Source organism: Macaca mulatta, chromosome 5 (assembly GCF_049350105.2).
Source record: "Macaca mulatta isolate MMU2019108-1 chromosome 5, T2T-MMU8v2.0, whole genome shotgun sequence".
Lineage (NCBI taxonomy): Eukaryota > Metazoa > Chordata > Mammalia > Primates > Cercopithecidae > Macaca > Macaca mulatta.
The window spans coordinates 3,774,043-3,784,282 of NC_133410.1; the positions used below are offsets into that span (position 1 = coordinate 3,774,043).

Consider the following 10,240-nt stretch of genomic DNA (forward strand, 5'->3'; position numbering starts at 1 on the left):
ACATGTGTGTGCATTAAGGCGGGGTAGCCTCTGGGGGTTCTGGACACAGACCAATGTCCTACTGCAGCTGTGAAGAGAGCTAAGTGGAGCTGAATGTGTTGCTCTGGGAAATGAAGAGAAGGGAGTGGCTTTCCATGGTGAACAGCCTCTGCCTCACCAAAGGGAATCCAGTCTCCCTGGGGGCTTTCCTCTAAGCTCTCCCTGCACTGCCCTCAGGGCCCGACAGGGCCAGGTCTGGGCTGCAGGGACTGACCAGGAATAAATGAGCTGGCCTTGGAAGGCACAGTAGACAGCCCATCCCCATAGCTCCTCCCTGGGAGCACAGGGCGCAGAGAGACCTGGGGAGAGGCTGTTTGTGTCCCCAACGTGGGTCCCTGAGGTAGGGCCCCAGCCCTGGCTCCAGATGGGGCTTGAGAACCAGTCGTCTTCCCTGCGTTCTGTGGGGCTGCCCTGGTCCTGCGGCCCCATGGCCCCTGTGGTCACGTTAAATGCTTTCAGCTCCAGGTTCGCCTGAGACCCTCTGCCTGCCTGTCCTGAAGTCTGCTGCCCTGTGGCGTGGGGAGCTCCCACTGTCCCCATCCACCTCCATCTGCCAAGCCCATGGCCCCTCTGGTGCCAGGAGCCTGCTGGTCACTCTGCCTGCCCTCTGGGCAGCCTGGTGGGGATGGTCCCCTGGATGATCCCTGGATCCTCAGAGCCTGCCCCTGCCCCACCCAGCTGCCTCCTACAGGCTCTCACAGTGGGCAGGGCTGGTCCCACATTATGTTCTAGAACAGGGCCAGGCACAGGCTGCTGGTGGTGGGGGTGGAGAAGGGGGAGCGTGGTGCAGGCACCAGGCAAAGCCTATTTCCTGCCGTGGGGCTTGGGCAAATGCAGAGCCAGCCAGTCTGAGATTCTTCTGTAAAGGAAGGGGACCAATATGTCCCCAAAGGGGGCTGGGGTGAGGGGAGCTGGAGTCTGAGTCAGTGGGGACAGGGTCACACTGTAGGGTGATCAAAGCAGTTTCTCCCATTTCTGTGACCAGGGCTGTGCCACGTCTTGGAGGAGAGGGGTGCCTGCCTGGGCTCCTTCCTGGGCTCCTGTAAGAGGAGGTACAGTGCGGGGACTGGCCAGAGATGGTGGGAGCCCTTCCGGTGCAGGGAGGTGTCTGCCAGGCACAGCCGCAGGGCCTCTGTGGCCGTCACAGGTGCAGCCCCATGTGTGACTCAGCCAAATTAGATGGCTTCAGAGAGGGCCCTGGCCCCCACGTTTCTGGTCTCCCAGCAGCCTGGTCCCAGAACTGGGCTCACCCCTGGTCCCTCTGCACTTCTGCACCTAGACTGTCTCTGCACAGGGCCAGACAGACCCTCCCCGACCACTGGGCAGAGCAGGGCATCCTTATAAACAATATGATTTTATTGCCATAAAGCAAATGGCACACACGAATGGTAATGTGAGCCCCTGGAGGGACATGCTATTGCCACCGCCCCAGAAACTTCCTGGGTTCCTTCCCTCTCCCCTTGGGAACCACTCACCTGACTTTTGGGGTAATCATTTTCTGCCTTTTAGTTCCAATTTTCCCACTCATGTAGGCACCCCTAAACAGGTGTTTAGTTTTTGTCTGTGTTTGAATGCTACCTGATGGGATCGCATCCTGGGAATGCTTCCATGACTTGCTTCTATTGTTCAGCCTAGGCTTGACGATTCCTCTTTGCAGTTGTGTGTAGCTGTCGCTGTTCATTTTCCTGGCTGTGTAGTGTTCCATGGTACGCCTGCACCACTGAAGAAATGCTGCTGTGACCACTGTAAACATTGGAACCATCTTTTCCAAGCAGGTATTTACAGAAAATAGCCAGAAATAGTGCTACTTTGCCAGCAGTCTGGACAGCTTCAACTTTACTAGATACTGCTGAATGATTTTCTAAAGTGCACACCCAGCAGCTACCTATAAAAGGTACTGCTGCTCCACATCCTTGTCAACACTGGGTTTTGTCTGAATTGAACATTTTTAAACTTTTTTTTTTCCTTATTAGAGATGGAGTCTTGCTATGTCACCCAGGCTGGCCTGGAACTCCTGGGCTCAAGCAATTCTCCAAGCTTCCTGAGATTTTACCATTTTGATGATTTGCATTTCCTTGGGAGGGAATGAGGTTCTGCATCTTTGCTTGTGTGTATTTGCCATCTGGATTTCCTTTTATGTGAAGCACCTGTTCAAGTCTTTTGTCTGTTAAATATTTTTTGTTTTTTGGTGAATAGTTACGAGAGTTCTTCATATATTTCCTAAGTGACTCTTTGCCAATTATCCGTCCTGCAGACATCTTCTCCCAGTGTGTCTTATCTTTCCATTTCAATGTGGTGTCTGATGAACAGAAAGTAGTACATTTCAATGAAGTCCAATTAATTCCTCTTTTGCTTTATGGCTTGTGCCCTTTGTGTCTTGCTTAAGGAATGTCTCCTTACTCTGAAGTCAGAAGATTTTCTCCTTTATGCCTTTCCAAAAGATCTGTGGGTTCGTCTTTCATATTTAATCCACCTGGTATTGATTTTTGATTTATAATTATTTTTTCTCAGCATTGACTTTTGTGGACAGTGCAGAGCAGGAGTGTAAGTAATATTTTTCCCTCTATGGATAATCAGTTCTCCAAACTGATTTTAAATGGGACTGTCTTGTCCGCATCGATCTGCCTCTCTCCTCCAGCGGCCAGGCTTGCCCTGTGTCCATCTGGTATGCCTTACCTGTGCACCGAAACCTAACTGTCTGCTTTGCTAAGGCTTTAAGGGAAATCTTAGGGAACAGAAAGACCAACCTTCCCACTTTTTGTTCTTCATTAAGAATATTTTGGCTATTCCTGGCTCTTTTTTAAAAAGTTAAAAAAGATCTTTATTGGACACCAGAATCAGAATAGATTCACAGCGATGCCTGCTCTAATTCCATGTACATTTTAGAATCATCTTGTTAAAGTCTACTAACACACACACGCACACGTATGCACACACGTGTGCACACACACGCACATACACGCACACACGCACACATGCACGCACACACATGCACATGCACGCACACACGCATGCACACACACATGCACACACATGCATGCACACACACGCACACACATGCACTGCATGCACACATGCACACATGCATGCATACACATGCACACACATGCACATACATGCACACATGCACACACACATGCATATGCACATGCATGCGCACACACACATGCACACACCACTTGGGATTGTGATTGGCATTGTAGTGGCTCTACAAATCATTTTGGGGAAAAACTGGTATCTCTGTAATATTATTGAGTTTTCCAATCCATGTATGTGTTTATTTTTTGAAAACAAATATGTTTTATTTCTCCTTTTATTTAGATCTTCGTTAATGACGTGCAGTAAAATTTCGTATTTTTTCTCTGTGTATCTTGCACGTATTTTGTTAGGTTTATTCCTCGATGCTTCTTGCCATCTGTCCTGCTGTAATAGTCTCTGTGATGGTTAATTTTATGCCAACTTGGCTGGGCCACAGTGCCCAAGTACTTGGTCAGGATGTTGCTGTGAGGCTGCTTTTCAGATAAGATTCACACTGAAATCAGCTGACCTTCAGTGGGGCAGAAGGCTCCCCATAATGTGGATGGGTTTCGTCCAATCAGGTGAAGGCCTGACTAGAACACAGGCCGACCTCCCCAAGGGAAGAGGGAATTCTGCCAGCAAGTGGCCTTTGGACTCAAACTCCAACTGCTCCCTGAGTCTCCAGACTGTCGGCCTGCCCTGCAGACTCTGGACCCACTACGCCTCCACAATTGTGTGGGCCAATTCCTTAAAAAAATCAATAATCGAGGCCGGGTGTGGTGGCTCACATCTGTAATCCCAGCACTTTGGGAGGCCAAGGCGGGTGGATCACGAGGTCAGGAGTTCGAGACCAGCCTGGCCAACATGGTGCAACCCCATCTCTATTAAAAATACAAAAATTAGCTAGGCGTGGTGGCGGGCGCCTGTAATTCTAGCTACTTGGGAGGCTGAGGCAGGAGAATTGCTTGAAACTGGGAGGTGGAGGTTGCAGTGAGCCGAAGTTGCACCACTGCACTCCTGCCTGGGTGAAAGAGTGAAACTCCGTCTCAAAAAAAAAAAAAAAAAACAGTACTCTCTCTGTGTACACAAACACATGCACACACACACACGTGCACATGCGTACACACACAGGCACATGCAGGCATGCACATACACACACATCTTGTTGGTTCTGTTTCTCTAGAGAATCCTAACTAACGCAGTATCTTTTTTGTTTTTGTTTTTTTTGAGACAGGGTCTCACTGTGTCGCCCAGGCTGGAGTGCAGTGGCACGATCTCGGCTCACTGCAACCTCTGCCTCCTAGGTTCAAGTGATTCTTGTGCCTCAGCCTCCCAAATAGCTAGGACTACAGGCGTGTGCCACCACATCCAGCTAATTTTGTATTTTTAGTAGAGATGGAGTTTCACTTTGTTGGCCAGGCTGGTCTTGAACTCTTGACCTCAAGTGATTTGTCTACCGGGGCCTCCCAAAGTGCTGGGATTACAGGTATGAGCCGTCATGCCCAACCCTAATACAGCATTGTTTAAAAAGTTATATTTTCTATTTTTTTTTTTGTTGCTCATATATGCCAATACAACAGATGTTTGCATTTTGGTTTGTATCCTGCAAACCTGCCAAACTTATTAATCCAAACACTTTATTTGCAGCTCCTTCTGAATTATTCTTGACAGAATCAGACAGACCTGTGGTCAGCCACCCTCTTTCTAGACTTTACTCTGAATTTTCCTCTCTCTCCTTCTGGGAGTCAACGTGGATGTGTGCCAGACCCTTTCTGCCAGCTTCCCCTCCTCCCATCTTCTCCTCCGCACTTTCTGTCTGACTTCCGGTGCTGCATAGAGGACAGCTTCCGCTTCCTCCAGGCTCGTCCGTCCTCTCCTCTGCTGTGTCTGCTCTGCAGTTAAATGCATTCATTGCCTTTGAATTTCAGTTATGTATTTTCATTCTAGGAGATCTTCTCAGGGTGGGCGTAGTTATTTTTTGCATGTTTTTGGTCCTTTAATTTCTCGTCCTCTGTGTGTGATAAGGCCATTATCTGATTATCTGAATTCCTTTTTTCTTGAGTCAGTCTCGCTCTGTCACCCAGGCTGGAGTGCAATGGGGCGATCTTGGCTCACTGCAACCTCTGCCTCCCAGGTTCAAGCAATTCTCCTGCCTCAGCCTCCCAAGTTGCTGGGACTACAGGTGCATGCTACATGCCCGGCTGACTTTTGTATTTTTAGTAGAGACTGGGTTTAACCACATTGGTCAGGCTTGTCTCCAATTCCTGATCTCAGGTGATCTGCCAGCTTCAGCCTCCCAAAGTGCTTGGGGTCCTGTGGTACAGAAGGGATCCGTGTTTACTTCTGTCATGTTCCTGGAGGCCCTGTCAGTCCCTACTGAACTCTAACCTGACTCTTGGAATAAAGCTTCTTTGTCAGTTTATCAATACTTTAAAGAAATGTTCATATCTTACCCAGGATTTATTTTATTTGATTTTGTTGTGTGGGAGGCATGAGTAAAGGTCATGGCCTGCCATAGCATAGGAAAATGGAAGCCGTGGACCTTGTTTAAAAGGAGGCGTCGAATGTGAGGAGTTTCCCATTCCTTAGGTGGTGGGTGAACTGTGCTCAGAATAGCCCAGATGGCTCTGCCAAGGTGGGAACCACACATGAGAGTCCCAGATGAGACTTCCAGCTTTCCTGCCATGGTGTGTGCCCAGGTGGTTCTCATAGGACACTGCCAACAGCAACAACAAGGAACACAGCCGCAGCAGTGGGGGCCCTGGGCAGGCGGCCTGCCCTCACTTAGGCCACCATGTTCCTGTCTAAGTGTGTGGGAGCCTGGAGCTGCCATCACTGCTGCTTTATAACTGTGGACACCGAGGTTTAACAGTTTGCCCCTGGTCCCCAGGCTGGGATTTGGCTGGGCTGGGCCGGCTCAGCCCCTGCAGGGTTCTCACCTCTGCACCTACCTGAACGTTCCTCTCATTCTCAGCTTCTGGTGAAAATGGAGCTTCTGCCCCAAGGCCCAGGGCCTGGCAGGACTTCCCTGAACACCCCAGCATGGAAACAAGAGGCAGAAAGGTCTCAGCAGTGGGCAGTAAAGATGTCACATCCACCTGGTCAGGCCACTGTGGTCTTTGGAGATGGCCATGGCCTCACTCTCATGGAGCTGGGAGCTGCTAGGTGGGCCCCACCTCATGGCTGTTTGTAGCAGAAGCAGGGAGAGAATTTGAGATGTGGCAGAGGCCTGAATCCAAGGAATTTCCTCAGAAAGTGCAGGGCCTCTTGGAAACAAGGGCCCCTCAGAAACAAGGGGTCCTTGGGTCCTCCCGGCTGGGGAGAAAGCCTGGCCCACTGCCATGCTCTTGGAACAGGCAACTTCTGAGGCTTCCATACTCCACTCCCAGGCCTGGCACTGCTGGCCTTCCTGGAGGGCCCAGTGTCAGGAGGGGGCCCAGGCATCACTGGCTGCCTGCCTACCTCCTCACAAGAGGAGGAGGCCTGGGCCCAAGGTGGCCATGACCAGCCAGTCCGGGACTCCTATGGGCAGCACTTGCTCTGCCACCCTTCCCTGTCACAGGGGCAAAGAGGCACAGGCCAGGCCAGAAGGGTGGAGTGTGAGGGAATCATGGATTTAGAGCTGAGAGACACTGGAGTGGTGGATTAATGTCAGCAGAGTTGGAAACGGAATCAGAAAACAGGCCCAGGAGTCACCTCATGTGGAACATGTAGATTTCCTGGTGCACCTGTACTCCCAGATGAGACTTCCTGGTGCACCTGCACTCCCAGGTGAGATTTTCCAGTGCACCTGCACTTCCAGATGGGACTTTCTGGTACAACTGCACTCCCAGGTGAGCCTTCCTGGTGCACCTGTACTTCCAGGTGAGACTTCCTGGTGCACCTGCACTTCCAGATGGGACTTTCTGGTACAACTGCACTCCCAGATGAGCCTTCCCTCCCAGATGAGCCTTCCGGGTGCACCTGCACTCCCAGATGCAGACTTCCGGGTGCACCTGCACTCCCAGATGCAGACTTCCTGGTGCACCTGCACTCCCAGATGCAGACTTCCGGGTGCACCTGCACTCCCAGATGCAGACTTCCGGGTGCACCTGCACTCCCAGATGCAGACTTCCGGGTGCACCTGCACTCCCAGATGCAGACTTCCGGGTGCACCTGCACTCCCAGATGCAGACTTCCTGGTGCACCTGCACTTCCTGGTGCAGACTTCTTGGTTCATCTGCACTTCCTGGTGAGAATCCCTTGCACATCTGCACTTCCTGATGCACCTGCACTTCTAGGTAAGACATTCTGCTGCATCTGCATTTATGGGTGAACTTCCTGGTGAGAATCCCTTGAGCACCTGCACTTCTAGATGGAACTTCCTGGTGCACCTGCGCCTCCAGGCACAGACTCTCAGGTGAATTTCCAGGCAGAAGAGACCTAGGCTGCGTTCCACAGGTGTCTGGCTTTTTTTGACCTTGGACCTTGAGTGCTGTCTTGGGAGGTAGGCTTTTCCAGGGTCTGTAAGGATCGGGTAGGGTGGACAGACATGGTAGTGGCAGGTGCAGAGGAGGGACATGCAGACATTTGACATGGAGGGGGAGGACAAAGCCACCTGACCAAAGGTATCCCAGTCCCAACACAGCCAGGAAGCCTAGAATATGTGGAGGGGCAGCAGTGTGGAGGGTCTCCTCTCCCCCGCCCCTACTGCCCCACCGCCCCTGTTTGGAGGTGAGCACCCGGCTGATGCTGCTCCCTCTCCTGGCCTGGCTCCGGCTCCTAAGCTGTCCTGTGGTTCTGCCTTCCCACTGGACTTGTCCCCAGGGAGGAGAGCCCTGGCACAGTGACAGGAAGGTCTGGGGCTGCCAGATGGCCCATCCCTCAAGTCACCCTTATACAGGGCGTCTGGCTGGCCCCTGGGTCTCTGGGGTGTGTGTGAGCGCAGTTCAGCGAACCCCTCTCCTTTGTGGTGGGGTTTCTCAGTGCGCCAGGCTAGGAGACCCTCGCTGGGGAGGGCGCCAAGCAGTGCCACCTGGGGTGGGGGCGTCAGCCAAGCCTCAGCCCCTAAGTCCATGGCCTGACAGCTAGAGACATCCCCCATGGGTGAATGTGTTGTTTTGTTTTCTTAGTTATTTTAGAGAAAACGCTCCCCAAACATGCCACATGCAGAGGATGCTGGGTACTAGGCCACCTTTGCTGGACAGCTCCAGGTAACTGCATTTGCTCTGCCAATGTTGACTTTTTAAAAACAGAAAACACATATAGACAAATCCATCACACACACACGCACAGACACACACACAGAGTCGACAATGTTGGCTCACAAGTAGAGCTCTTAGTCTGTTTATATTTAATGCAATTACTGATACACTTAAGTTTGGAGCTGCTGCTTTATTTTGTGCATACTATTTGTTTGCAGATTCTGTGTATAACTTCTTTCCTTTCTTGCCTTCTTTTAGATGATTTTCCCCAGCTTTCCTTGAGGATTTTCAAGCAAACAGGCATGTTGAAAGAATAGACAAGGACCACTTGCATGCCCTCAGTTAGATTCACCAACTGTCAATATTTTGCGTTGTATGTATACACGTACATGTCTGTGTATACACATATACACATACAGTCACGCATCACCCGATTGCAGGGATGGTTCTGAGCAAGGCGCTGTTAGGCGATTTCGTCGCTGTGTGAGCATCATAGTGTGAACTTACTCAAACCCAGATGGCACAGACGCATCGCCTCCCACATGCCTGGGCTGCATGGCAGGACCTCCTGCTTCTGGGCTACAAACTCAGGCAGGGTGGTACTGCACTGAATGCTGCAGGCCATTGTAACACGCGGTAAGTATTTGTGCATCTAATCATACCTAAACATAGAAAGAGTGTAGTAAAAATACGATATGAAAGATGAAATACAGTACACCTGTACAAGGTCTGCTCTGTTCTAATCTTATGGGGCCACCATTGTATGTGCTCTCTTTTCCTGACAGAAGTGCTGTTATGTGGCACATGACTGTATATGGAAATACACACACACACACACACACCCCCATACATAAGCATATGCATACATACATATATACATGTATATACACGTGCATATAATACATGTAGGTGGCACATGACTGTATATGGAAATACACACACACACACATCCATACATAAGCATACGCATACATACATATATACATGTATATACATGTGCATATAATACATGTAGGTGGCACATGACTGTATATGGAAATACACACACACACATCCATACATAAGCATATGCATACATACATATATACATGTATATACACGTGCATATAATACATGTAGGTGGCACATGACTGTATATGGAAATACACACACACATACATACATAAGCATATGCATACATACATATATACATGTATATACACGTGCATATAGTACATGTAGATGGCACATGACTGTATATGGAAATACACACACACACACACATCCATACATAAGCATACGCATACATACATATATACATGTATATACACGTGCATATAATACATGTAGATGTCTGTCAATTGCTATCCAACGTGAATTCCATCAATTTACACCCTTACCAGCAGCATTTGGGTATTTGAGGTGTCACACATCCTTGCCAGCACTGGATATTATAGCGGCTTTGAGATTTTGCCAACCTGGTGGGTGTGAAGTGTATCTTGTTGTGGTTTTAATTTCCATTTCTCTAATTATGCAGAGGCTGAGTGCCGGGCTTCCTCTCCTACGAAGAGCCTGCCAGCTTGCAGGCTGTCAGTGCTCACTGTGGGTGCGGGTGGCGTGCCTGCCTGCACAGCCCTTGCCTCTGTTAGTCTGCAGGGTCTCCACTCCTGAGTTCCGGGAAACAAGGTACCGATTTCAGCACTGCACCTGAACCTTGTTTACTGATTTACAGCTGGAAGTGAGGGCCTGAGGGATCCTTCTATGGAATTGTATGACTCGGCATCTTTTTGGTTGCAAGCAGCAGCATCGCAGCCTAAGCGAATCTATTGGCTTCTTCGACAGACCAATCCGGTGGAAGTGGTGGTTTCGGGTGAGAGATGCTCCAGGGGCTCTCCATGATGTCCCCAAGCTCCTTTAACCTCTGGGCACTGCTTCTGCAGGATTGGCTTTGTCTTAGGGCTGGTTCCCCTACATTCTTGAGCTGGTTGTGGGCAACTCCTACCCCCTGTGGGAGGACTGGA

General features: G+C 50.1%; 1 pseudogene; it reads left to right on the forward strand.

The window, feature by feature from the left end:
• The first annotated feature begins 4,072 nt into the window (after window positions 1-4,072).
• Window positions 4,073-8,502, forward strand: LOC144341109 (uncharacterized; annotated as a pseudogene).
• Window positions 8,503-10,240: the final 1,738 nt, after the last annotated feature.